This window comes from Callithrix jacchus, chromosome 14, assembly GCF_049354715.1.
Source record: "Callithrix jacchus isolate 240 chromosome 14, calJac240_pri, whole genome shotgun sequence".
NCBI classification, from domain to species: domain Eukaryota; kingdom Metazoa; phylum Chordata; class Mammalia; order Primates; family Cebidae; genus Callithrix; species Callithrix jacchus.
The window spans coordinates 103,620,919-103,633,895 of record NC_133515.1 but is presented as its reverse complement, the minus strand read 5'-3'; the positions used below and the strand labels follow the sequence as shown (position 1 = coordinate 103,633,895).

Genomic DNA, 12,977 nt, shown 5'->3' with positions numbered 1-12,977 from the left:
GGGAGGCTGAGACAGGAGAATCGCTTGGATCCAGGAGGTGGAGGTTGCAGTGAGCTGAGGTCACACCACTGCACTCCAGCCTAGAAAGCAGAGAGAGACCCTGTCTCAAAAAAAAAAAAAAAAGAGTAAAGCAGGATACAGAATTGGAGTGACAGAGTATGCTCTTTTGAAAGATGGTCAAGGTAGGTTCAATTAGAAACCTACCTAACGAAGGCAGCAACACATGCCAAGATGTGGGCGGAGAGCATTTCAGGAGAGGACGCAGCAAGTGTGAAGGCTCTGGGTGGAAATGAGCTTGGTGTGCTCCAGGAAAAGCAAGAAGCCAAGAAAGCCTGGACTGCAGAGTGTTTGGGAGTCAGTAAGAGGAGGCAGAGCCTGAGAAGCAGGCAGGGTACCTTGTGCAGGACCTTAAAGCATACGGTAAGGAGTTTGGATTTTATTGTGAGATGGGTAGTCATTGGAGCCCTTTCAGTAGAGAAGTGAAGTGATCTGATTTATGGTTTTAAAACTTCCCTCTGGCTACTATATGCAGAAAAGACTCAAGAAAGACAGGCGTGAAGCCAGGGAGTCTCACTGGGGGGCTATTTTGTAATAGAAGCCCTCTGAGAGGTGATGGGGTCTTGGTAGTCATCAGAGTGGTAAGACGTAGGCAAATCCTGGCTATATTTTGAGGACAGCGCCACAGGACTTGCTGACGAATTGGATGTAGGAAGTGAGATAAAAGAAATAAATCAGGCTGGGCGCACTGGCTCACATCTGTAATCCCAGCACTTCGGGAGGCTGAGGCAGGCGGATCACAAGGTCAGGAGATCGAGACCAGCCTGACCAACATAGTGAAACCTCATCTCTATTAAAAATATAAAAATTAGCTGGATGTGGTAACATGTGTCTGTAATCCCAGGTACTTGGGAGGCTGAAGCAGGAGAATCGCTTGAACCCAGGAGGCAGAGATTGTAGTGAGCTGAGATTGCACCACTGCACTCCAACCTGGTGACAGAGTGAAACTCAGTCTCAAAATTAAAAAAAAAAAAAAATTAAGTAGTTAATAAGTAAATCAAGTATGATTCCTGGGTTTTTGGCCTAAGCGACTGGGCAATTAACTGAGATTGGGTGGACCGGGGGAAGAACACGTTTGGGTGGGTGGAATCAAGAGTTCTGCTTGGACAAGTTAAGTTTCAGAAACTTATTAGTCATCCATCTGGAGATGTCAAGCAGGCAGTCTGGAACACATGCTCGATGCAGGAATAACGAGGGGAAAACTATTTATGGAAAGAGGAGCTCCGTTCTGTAATACATTGTGACACCTGGTTGTGAGCCTGCTCCTCTCCTAGGTCTTGGTTTTCTGTTTTGTAAAATGACGAGCTTGGCTGGTCTCTGAGGGTCCTTTCAGCCATGCACGTGGAAAAGAGAACATTCACATTGAAATTCACTGAGTAATGGGAGAGGGCTAGGCCTGCTGCTGGCTGGACAGAAAACTGTGAAATAGAAGACCCAAGAAGACTGGCAGCTTATTGTAGGAATCTGAATTGGAAATGAGTCTTTGCAAAGCAATCACAGACTTGTTTTGAAAGTGAGAGTGTTGGGGAAGGAAGCACTTTAGCAGCAGAAGATGGATTTGCTCAAAGCAAAGCAGTATAAAACTTGGTATAGCCTGTAATCCCAGCACTTTGGGAGGCTGAGGCAGGTGCATCAGGTCAGGAGTTCGAGACCAGCCTGGCCAACATGGTGAAACCCCATCTCTACTAAAAACACAAAAAATAGCTGGGCTTGGTGGTGCGCACCTGTAGTCCCAGCTGCTAGGGAGGCTGAGGCAGGAGAATCGCTTGAACCCGGGAGTCGGAAGTGGCAGTGAGCTGAGATCCCACCACTGCACTCCAGCCTGGGTGACAGAGCAAGACTCAGTATCAAAAAAAATTTTTTTTTGTATCAACAGGGTTTGCAGGGAAGACAGTGAAGTAATGCTACTCCGTTTCCTGGATCCTCTATCACTATATCAGGTAAATGCGGGCACCTGTGTCTGCCAGGGACATTGATATTTAATAAAGAAAACGTCATAGATAATTTTGTTTTGCTTTTTGCTTTGCCTTTTTTGACACTGGCCTACATTGCCTGGATACACATTTAGGTGATTTTGTTTTTCTTTCATTTTTCTATTCACAATTAGTCTTTCTCACTGTACAAAGTGCTTTCGTATTTCTGAACAGCACATCTGGTCAGCATAACAGCCCTGTGGCTAGGAGCATAATTAGGCAATCCTGTTTTAGAGATAAAGAAACTGAAGTTCAGAGCGGTTGAGTAACTTGCTCGAGATCACCCAGACCACATGTGGATGAACTATTTTGAACCTCGGCTTATGGATCCCTCTGATTTCGTCTTTCTCATTATTCCATTTGGCCTTCTGAATGGAGAGGCTTGCTAAAGGTTACTTGGCTGATTCCCAGATACTCTGTGACACAATTGATTATTTTGTGCTTTTCTTTTCAGATGGGAATATAAAAGTAATACTGGTTTAGGTATTCATGTTACTTTATAAAGCCTCCTGCCAAGCACAGTGGCTCACCCCTATAATTCCAAAACTTTGGGAGGCCGAGGCAAGTGGATTGCCTGAGGTCAGCAGTTTGAGACCAGCCTGACCAACATGGAGAAGCATGCCTGTAATCCCAGCTACTGGGGAGGCTGAGGCAGGTTCTCCTTGAACCCGGGAGGCAGAGGTTGCGGTGAGCCGAGATTGTGCCATTGCTCTCCAGCCTGGGCAACGAGAGTGAAACTCTGTCTCAAAAAAAAAAAAGCCTCCCTGGTCTTGATAAAATAGTGAGACGTGCGACACACTTCTGAACTAGTTTTTGTTTGTTTGTTTAAGTCTTCCAAATACAACTCTTAGACACAGTAACAAGTTCAGTAGTATTTGGGTTTTCTCTTCTACAGTGATATTCAGCAGAGGGAAAGGAAGATCTTCGCAATAATGTCAGTGAACGGAAGACTAAAGTGGAAGCTTATGCTTTTCAGTGTCTATGATTTGGAGGATGAGATGGCCAGGCGATTCTAATCCAGACGTGCTTTCTAATTTGTTGTAATTACCACTGCTGTGTAACCAGTTATCCCTGAACTAAGCAGCTTATAACAACCATTTGACCACCCTCACAGATTCTGCGGTCAGAAATTGGACATGGCAGTGGGATGGCTCGGGAGTCTCAGCTGGGGAGACTTAATGGCTAAGAGTGACTCAACAGCTAGGGGCTGGAATCCCTGGAGATGTCACCACTCACATGTCTGGTGGTTTATCTGGCTGTTGGGCAGAACCTCAGCTAGGGCTGTTAATTGGAGAATCTACACGTGGCCTGGGCTTCCTCACTGCTACCTCTGCCTCCTAGGTTCAAGTGATTCTTGTGCCTCAGCCTCCTGAGTAGCTGGGATTATGGGTGTGCACCTCCACGCCCAGCTAATTTTTTGTATTTTTAGTAGAGACGGGGTTTCTTCATGTTGGCCAGGCTGGTCTGGAACTCCTGACTTCAAGTGATCTGCCCTCCTCGGCCTCCCAAAGTGATGGGATTACAGGCATGAGCCATCATGCCTGGCCTAATTTTTATCATATGCAGCTCATCCATTCAAAATGCTGATGTATCAACCAGGCACAGTGGCTCACACCTGTAATCCCAGCACTTTGGGAGGCCAAAGCAGGTGATCATCTGAGGTCAGGAGTTCAAGGCCAGCCTGACCAACAGAGTGAAACCTGGTCTGAAAAAAAGAAAAGAAAGAAAGAAAGAAAGACAGAAAGCGAGAGAGAGAGAGAGAGAGGAAGGAAGGAAGGAAGGAAGGAAGGAAGGAAGGAAGGAAGGAAGGAAGGGAAAGAAGGGAAAGAGAGAAAGAGAAAGAAATTAGCCAGGTGTGGTGGTGCCTGCCTGTAGTCCCAGCTACTCAGGAGGCTGAGACAGGAGAATCCCTTGAACTCGGGAGGCGGAGGTTACAGTGAGCCAAGATCAGGCCACTGCACTCCAGCCTGGGTGACAGAGTGAGACTCCATCTCAAAAAACAAAAAAGAAAAAAAAACTATCAATGTTTTCTCTTTATAAACCATGATTTTATGTATAGGGTTTACTACAAAATCTTCATAGGAAAGGGAGAGTCCATGGAAAAGCTAAATTCTCCCTTTCAGAGTTGTCCACTATGTGCTAGTGGCAACAGCAATTTCTAGAAGAAAGGTCATGGATAGCACTGCCAAGTTGCAGCTTCATAAACTATCAAGTGAGCTGTTTTCCATGAGGACAACGCACACACTTGCTATCACCATACACAGTGAGCTGCTAAAGATACCGCAGCTCTCAGGGCTGACGTCAAGCGGATGTGAGAATGCGACACAGCTGATTGCCTGCTCCAAGTCCCAAATTGGAAACATGAGCTTGCCCACATAAGACGTTCCAACTAACTTGACAAATGAATCCTCAAATGCTCCTCACGATCATTTGTTTTAAAAAGCTCAAGTGATTTTTCATTGTCTCAGACGGCTGCTGTGGAAGATTGCCTATTAGAAAAAAAAAACAAGGACAGAATCAAATGGAATATTTCCTAAGGTGGGGCAGAAAGAAAGAAGTGTTAAAAAGGGCAAGAAGCTTCATTGCTGTAACAGAGATGGAGATTCCTGATCAAGAAGCCACCTTTTTAGGAAAGTGGGATGTGCCGTTTTATTTTTAAAATGAGACGCAATCAGTGACACACACTGTACAGCATGCATTCTGTGTCCTAGCCTCTCCCCTGGTTTCATATCATTTTTCTCTTATTTACCCTTTGCCCCAGTTTGCTTAACTCTTTGAGAAAATACTGTATATTTTCAGAAGATGTTGGAGATCCTATTTGATACATTGTGAAGTGTAAATAAGCAGAAAATGCCATATTTCGAGCATTAATGATAACTTTCTAAATCTGCTGCAACTGATTATTTTTAGTGATTCTACTTAAAATATCTCAGATCAAATTCTCTATTTGAGTATAAGCATAAATATTCCAGATTTCTGAAATCAAGATTTAAAGGGTCATTCCAACATACGCATATGTACATACACATCCATGTAACTTTCATGAGACATGTATTACCGGCTGTTCTAACTACAGTTCCAGAGGTTCACTGACCAACAGAAATAATCTTAGTAGCGAAGTACAAAACCAAACCCAGAAACCAGACCAGGGATTTAGTAGCATCATTCAGTATGTATTCCTACCCACACACGCCGGTCAAGGGAAGGAAGAAGTGGTCAGTAGCAGAAGAAATGAGCTTAGGTAGTGATACAGTTTGGATTTGTGTCCCTGCCCAAATCTCATGTTGAACTGTAATCCCCAGTGTTGGAGGAGGGGCCTGGTGGGAGGTGATGGGATCATAGGGGCAGATTTCCCCCTTGCTGTTCTCACGATAGCGAATGAGTTCCCATGAGATCTCGTTGTTTAAGTGTGTAGTGCCTCCTTCACTCTCTTCCTCTTGCTCCAGCCATGTAAAATGTACTTCCTGGTTGGGCGTGGTGGCTCATGCCTATAATCCCAGCACTTTGGGAGGCCAAGGTGGGTGGATCATGAGGTCAAGAGATCGAGACCATCCTGGTCAACAAGGTGAAACCCCGTCTCTACTAAAAATACAAAAATTAGCTGGGCATGGTGGAGCTCACCTGTAGTCCCAGCTACTTGGGAGGCTGAGACAGGAGAATTGCTTGAACCCAGAAGGCGGAGGTTGTGGTGAGCCGAGATCGTGCCATTGCACTCCAGTCTGGGTAACAACAGAGAAACTCCATCTCAAAAAAAAAAAATGTACTTCCTTTCTTTTCGCATTCCACCATGATTGTAAGTTTCCTGAGGCCTCCCCAGCCGTGCTTCCTGTACAGCCTGTGGAACTGTGAGTCAAACCTCTTTTTTTTATAAATTAGCCAGCCTCAGGTAGTCCTTTATAGCAATGCAAGAACAAACTAATGCAGTTGGTATGGTCATTATGATTTGATAGTTATGTTTGCCTATTTGCCCCAACTGTTGAAGAGCTGTCTGACAATTAAGACCATCTCTAGTAACTACAGCATGAACCGAAAGACTTCCACACCTCAAATCACATGGCCTGCCAAGGCGTCACCTTCGTTTTTAAAGGGAATATGGCCTGTGAAGCGTACTGTCCGGGATCCAAATCCTGGCTCTCGTATTTCCCAGCCATGGAGCTCTGGGCAAGCTCGCCCTTACCCTCCTGAGCCTCAGCAATGACACTTACTGACAAGGTAACACAAATATTAACTGTTTCTCCTAGTCCAGGGGCCAGCACATAACAGGGGCCGACATTATTATGAGTAGGTAATTATAACAGTAATAAAATGTTGGAAGATTCATGAAAATACAGGAGGCTTGAAATTGCTATAATGTTTACCTACAACCCAGTTTTTCATTTCACACCAACTAAAATCCAGCTGTGCAGCTGAGAGGCAAGGACATTGAGAAGAATGATTCTAAATTGTTGTAAATATGTTTTCAAAGTTAAATGTAAAATGAGAGCCTGTTTGTAGACTACTGAGTTGGCTTGTGAGGATCTGAAAGAATTTTGCAAAGTACTGGACGTGATGTTCAGCTTCTCTAGAAAGCTGACGAGCACTAAGCAATGTGCTGCCCTGTTGTAAACAGTCAGTCAGTGTCACGGTTTTACTCTCCTTCACCAGATAATATGATTGAGTAAGTAGCCACATGTTAAGTGGAAACAAATTTTGTAAGTTTCATGACTAAGCAACATTTCAATATTTGTTTGTTTGTTTTGAGACAGGGTCTTTCTCTGTCCCCCAGGCTGGAATACAGTTGTGTGATCACAGCTCACTGCAGCCTCAATCTTCTGGGCTCAAATGATCCTCACACCTCAGCCTCCTGAGTGGCTGAGACCACAGGCATGCACCACCACGCCTGACTAATTTTACAATTTTTTTGTAGAGACAGAGTCTCACTATGTTGCCTAGGCTGGCCTTGAACTCCTGGGGTCAAGCAATCCTCCCACCTCAGGCTCCCAAAGTGCTGGTATTACAGGTGAGCACCTGTGCCCAGCTTCAATGTTTCTTTTAAGTCTGGTTTGTTTGTTTTTTCCCCTGCCAACACATTTCTATCTTAATGTTACACTCAAGTCAACCAGAAGTCATTTAAGAAATAGCCGGTGTAGAAAATAATTTTGCAAAATGAGAAATCAGCTCAATGGATGGATTCCAAACTGGCACGAGTCTGTCCCCAGTGTTGGTGTCTCTTCTCCATGTGGTCTTTTGGCAACTCATCTGCTTTTGCCCCCAGCCTGCACTTGGGCAGAATCCAGGGCAGATTCTCATGAATGTAGGAATGGTGTCTGAAGGCTTATTCAGGAGCCACCAATCATGATGTCTTCAGCATTTTCTATTATGACGTTCAGTTACAAACAGGTACACATGTATGAGGAGAAACAGAGGGCAAGGGATGTAAGACGATGCTTGCTTCTCCTGCCCTGGTAAAACGTCCTTTCCCGGCAATATTAGCTCCATTGGTGGAATGGTTGTCTATGACAGGAAGAGGTCGTGCGGGTAGGAGGAAACCAGTTTCCCCGCATCCTCACTAGCATTTGGTGGTGTCACTTTTTAAATTTTAGCTGCTTTTTTTTTTTTTTTGGAGACAGAGTCTCGCTCGATTATCCAGGCTGGAATGCAATGGCGTGATCTCAGTCACTGCAACTTCCGCCTCCTAGGTTTAAGCTATTTTCCTGCCTCAGCCTCCTGAGTAGCTGGGATCACAGGTGCGTGTCACCACCTTTGGCTAATTTTTATATTTTTAGTAGAGATGGCGTTTCACCATGTTGCCCAGGCTGGTCTCTAACTCCTGTCCTGGTGATCTGCCCACCTCAGCCTCCCAAAGTGCTAGAATTACAGGCATGAGTCACTGTGCCTTGCCTGTAGCTGTTTTTTAAATTTTAGGTAGAAAGGGATTAAAACCATTGTGCATTCAAGCCACTAAGCAACTTGCATTTCTGTAACACTAATGATGTGAAATGTCTTTTCACATGCTCATTTGCTATCTGTATATCCTCTTTGGTGAAATAATCTGTTTATGTCTTCTGCCCACTTTCTAGCTGAATCTTTTTTTTAACTGTTGAGTTTTAACAATGTTAAAATGTTAGCTGGGCATGGTGGCATATGCCTGTAATCCCAGCTACTCAGGAGGCCAAGAAAGGAGAACTGTTTGAACCCAGGAGGCAGAGGTTGCAGTGAGCCGAGATTGCGCCACTGCACTCCAGCCTGGGTGACAGAGCGAGACTCTGTCTCAAAAAAACAAAAACAAAAACAAAACAGCTTTATTGAGGTATAAGTGACATAAGATAAACAGCAAATATTTTTTTAAATGTGAAAATGTAGTCTATATACTGTTTCTTTGTTAGATATGTAATTTGCAAATATTTTCTCCAGTCAGTAGCTTGTTTTTGCATCCTTTTCACACAGGCTTCTGCAGAGCAAAATTTTAAATTTTGATGAAGTCCAGTGCAACCATTTTCACTTATATGGATTAGGCTTAAGGTGTCAAGTATAGGAATTTTGCCTATCCCTACATCTGGAAGATTTTCTCCTATTTTTTTCCTAAAAGTTTTATGGTTTGACATTTTACATCTAAGTTCGTGATGCTTTTTGAGTTAATTTTTGTATTAGGTGTTGTAGGGCTGTTGGCCCCACAGGGTCATGGGGTGTCCCTTATGCTGTGCTGAGGTGCAGGATCTGAGAATTAAATAGATAGGACACGGAAGAACTGGAGAAGAGCAGCTGGACTCAGGGGGCCATACCACCTATGAGTGGAGATCAGTGAGGCACCGAATGTGCAGAAGCATCTGTATTTATTAGGTACAAGCAGGGGAAAGGGTCGTGAGTGAGGTCATCATCTATAGGCTTAGTGATAGGACATACAGAATCACGTAGTAACAAGCGAGGGGGCCACCTGTATGTCACCTGAGCTGAGAGGTAGGCCATGCGCAGTAGGGGGCTATGCTGGGTACAGTAGTAGAGGGTCATGTACAAAAAGGGGTCCACCCCCATTAGGTCACTGAGGCAAGGACGTGGGCTATGTGCAACACTTTTTATGTGGGGGCTGGAGACTTCAAAGGATTTCTAATAGAAAGATACTGTAAGCCAATGCAGTGGGAGCTGACAGACTTGTGCTCTTCTCTAAGATATTTATGGGAGGATGATTTGAGCTAGCACAGAAGTGAGAAAAGGCTGACAGGGTGTACCACCGCCATGACCCAGTCACACCAGAGGGGTTCTTCTCCCTCTGTTATTTGCAGTGTCTCAGGCCTGAGGCCTACTTTCCACAGGAACTGGACGTAAGGTACTCCAAATCCTTTCTCGGAAGCAGAGGCTCTTGCTCCAAGCCTGCCATACATCGTATGCCCTTTCAGGCAGGGATGCCACCGCCTGGGTCTTTGGTTCTTGTCCTGGTCTGGCTGTTTTCCCATGTACTGCTTCCGCTCTGTGACTGCTCTAGGCATTCCTCCTACTACAAACTACTATATGGTTATATGGAAGGATTATATAAATCAGTACTAAATGTGTCAGTACAGCTCTGACTACAATACCTATATGATTATATAGAAAGATTATATGGAATTAAGTATGCTAGATATAAGTACTAAGTGTGATTATATAAGCTAGATATATGTAAGCAGTAAGTTATACTTCAGACACGAATTCTGTAAACTAATATATGATTATATGTAAAGGATTATATAAAGGAAAGAGCTGAGTAATAACACTATAAACTAAGATACTCTTCAAGCACTAATTGTGCCTGGGGTCTGCACAGCTCTCCTTCCTTGGGGCCCCTGTGGTGTGAGGTTTAGGCACCGTTTCTTTCTTTCTTCCCTGTGGACATCTTATGCAATCTTATGAAACACCAAATGCTTCATACCATTTGTTGAAAAGACCATCCTTCTGGCCAGGTGCAGTGGCTCACATCTGTAATCCCAGTGGAGGAGGGCAGACCACGAGGTCAGGAGACAGAGACCATGCTGTGCAATATGGTGAAACCCTGTCTCTACTAAAAATACAAAAATTAGCCAGGCGTGGTGGTGGGCACCTGTAGTCCCAGCTACTCGGGAGGCTGAGGCAGAAGAATCGCTTGAGCCTGGGAGGCGGAGGTTACAGTGAGCTGAGATTGCGTCATTGCACTCCAGCCTGGAGACAGATGGAGACTCCTTTTCAAAAAAAAAAAAAAAAGAAAGAAAAAGAAAAGACTATCCTTCCTCCATTAAATTGTTTTTGTACTTTAGTCAAAAATTAATTGAGCCACAAAGAAGCGGCTTCTCCGCTCCTTCTGGAATCTCACTCCTGCCTCCACCATGTCCATCACAGTGACCCAGAAGTCCTACAAGGTGTCCATCTTTGGCTCCTGGGCCTTCAGCAGCCACTCCTACATGAGTGGGCTCAGTGCTGCATCAGCTCCTTCAACTTCTCCCCATTGGACAGAAGCAGCTTCCGGGGTGGCCTGGGCAGAGCCTATGGTGGGACCAGTGGTATGGGAGGCATCACCGCCATCATGGTCAACCAAAGCCTGTTAAGCCCCCTTAACCTGGAGGTGGACCCTAACATCCAGGCCATGTGCACCCAGGAGAAGGAGCAGATCAAGACCCTCAACAACAAGTTTGCCTCCTTCATCAACAAGGTGCGGTTCCTGGAACAGCAAATGAGATGCTGGAGACCACATGGAGCCTCTTGCAGCAGCAGAAGACGGCTCGGAGCAACGTGGACATGTTCGAGGGCTACAGTGACAACCTTCAGCAGCAGCTGGAGACTCTGGGCCAGGAGAAGCTGCAGCTGGAGGCGCGGCTTGGCAGCATGCAGGGGCTGGTGGAGGACTTCAAGAACAAGTATGAGGATGAGATCAATAAGCTACAGAGATTGAGAATGAATTTGTCCTCATCAAGAAGGATGTGGATGAAGCTTACATGAACGAGGTAGAGCTGGAGTCTCACTTGGAAGGGCTGACTGACAAGATGACCTTCCTCAGGCAGCTGTATGAAGAGGAGATCTGGGAGCTGCAGTCCCAGATCTCCGACACGTCTGTGGTGCTGTCCATGGACAACAGCTCCTCCCTGGACATGGACAGCACCATCGCTAAGGTCAAGGTGCAGTATGAGGAGATCGCCAACCACAGCCGGGCTGAGGTGAAGAGCATGCACCAGATCAAGTACAAGGAGCTGCAGATGAGGCTGGGAAGCATGGGGATGACCTGCAGCGCACAAAGAGTGAGATCTCTGAGATGAACTGAAACATCAGCCGGCTCCAGGCTGAGATTGAGGGCCTCAAAGACCAGAGGGCTTCCCTGGAGGCTGCCATCGCAGATGCCAAGCAGCATGGGGAGCTGGCAGTTAAGGATGCCAATGCCAAGCTGTTCAAGCTGGAAGTCCCCTTGCAGTGGCTCGAGCAGGACACGGCGAAGCAGCCGCATGAGTACCAGGAGCTGCTGAATGTCAAGCTGGCCCTGGACATCGAGATTGCCACCTACAGGGGGCTGCTGAAGGGCGAGGAGAGCTGGTTGAAGTCTGGGATGCCAAACATGAGTATCCATATGACGATCACCGGTGGCTGTGCAGGTGATCTGAGCTTGGCCTATGGGGGCCTCACAAGTCCCAGCCTCAGCTACGGCCTGGGCTCCAGCTTTGACTCTGGCACAGGCTCCAGCTCTCTCAGCCACACCAGCTCCACCAGGGACGTGGTTGTGAAGATCAAGACCCGCAATGGGAAGCTGGTGTCAGAGTCTTCTGACGTCCTGCCCAAGTGGACAGCCGGGGCAGCCTCTCCCAGCCTGCGCCTCCTGCGGCTGCCCCAGAGCCTGGGAGGGAGGCTGCTGTGCAGGGGGCCATCCTTAACGAGATCCTTAACCACCTGAGGCTCAGTCCTAGCACTCAGCCCACCGCAGGGGAGTTTACTGCCTGGGGACCACCCTTGCCCATGCCTCCAGCTATAAAACAATTCAATTGCTTTTTTTTTTTTTTTTTTGTCCAAAATAAAACCTCAGCTAGCTCTGCCAAAAAAAAAAAAAAAAAAAAAAAGAAAGAAAGAAAGAAAGAAAAATCCATTAAGCGCGCTTGTATGGGCCTATTTCTTGATTCTCAGTTCTTTTCCATTGACCTCTGTGTCTGTTCCTCTGCTAACACCACATTGTTTTTGTTACTAATTAGTAGCTTTAATATTGTGTCGAGTCCTCTTACGTTACTCTTTTTCAGATAGATAGTTGTAGCTATTCTAGAGCATGTCCCCTTTTTTTTTTCAGATGGAGTCTTGCTCTGTCCCCAGGCTGGAGTGCCCTGGCGCGATCTCAACTCACTACAACCTCTGCCTCCCGGGTTCAAGAAATCCTCTTACCACAGCCTCCTGAGTAGCTGAGATTACAGGCATGCATCACCATGCCAGGCTAATTTTTCTATTTTTGGTACAAATGGGGTTTCACCATGTTGGCCAGGCTTGTCTCGAATTCCTGGCCTCAAGTGATTTAGCCTCGCGGCGTCCCACAGTGCTGGGATTACAGGCAGGAGCCACCACACCTGGCCTAGGGCACGTCCTTTCTATATAAATTTTAGAATGAGCTTATCTATATCTACAAAAAAGCCTTGCTGAGATTTTAATAGGAATTGCCTTAAACCTACAGATTGATTTGGAGAGAACTGATATCTTTACTATGTTGAATCTTCCAATTCATGAACATAAGATATTTTTCCACTTATTAAGCCTTCTTTGATTTCTTTCGTTAGCATTTAGTGCTTTTCAACATATAGATCCTGTACATGTTTTATTAAGTGTACACCTGAGTATTTAATTTTCTTTGGAGTAATTATAAATGGTAGTAAGATTAAAGGTTTTTATTAATTGAGTTATTAATAACAACAAACAAAAGGCACAGATCTTAAATGTGCAGTTATGAGTTTTGGCAATTGTACACATTCATATCATCACTACCCACAACAACAAATAGAC

At 45.4% G+C, this 12,977-nt stretch overlaps 1 long non-coding RNA gene across 1 annotated transcript; it reads left to right on the top strand.

Annotated features, from left to right (window-relative positions):
* Positions 1 to 274: 274 nt before the first annotated feature.
* Positions 275 to 12,657, top strand: LOC128929543 (uncharacterized). The gene is made up of 3 exons (XR_008476150.2): positions 275 to 420; positions 1,934 to 1,997; positions 12,277 to 12,657. It is a non-coding gene; the product is annotated as an uncharacterized LOC128929543 (long non-coding RNA).
* Positions 12,658 to 12,977: the final 320 nt, after the last annotated feature.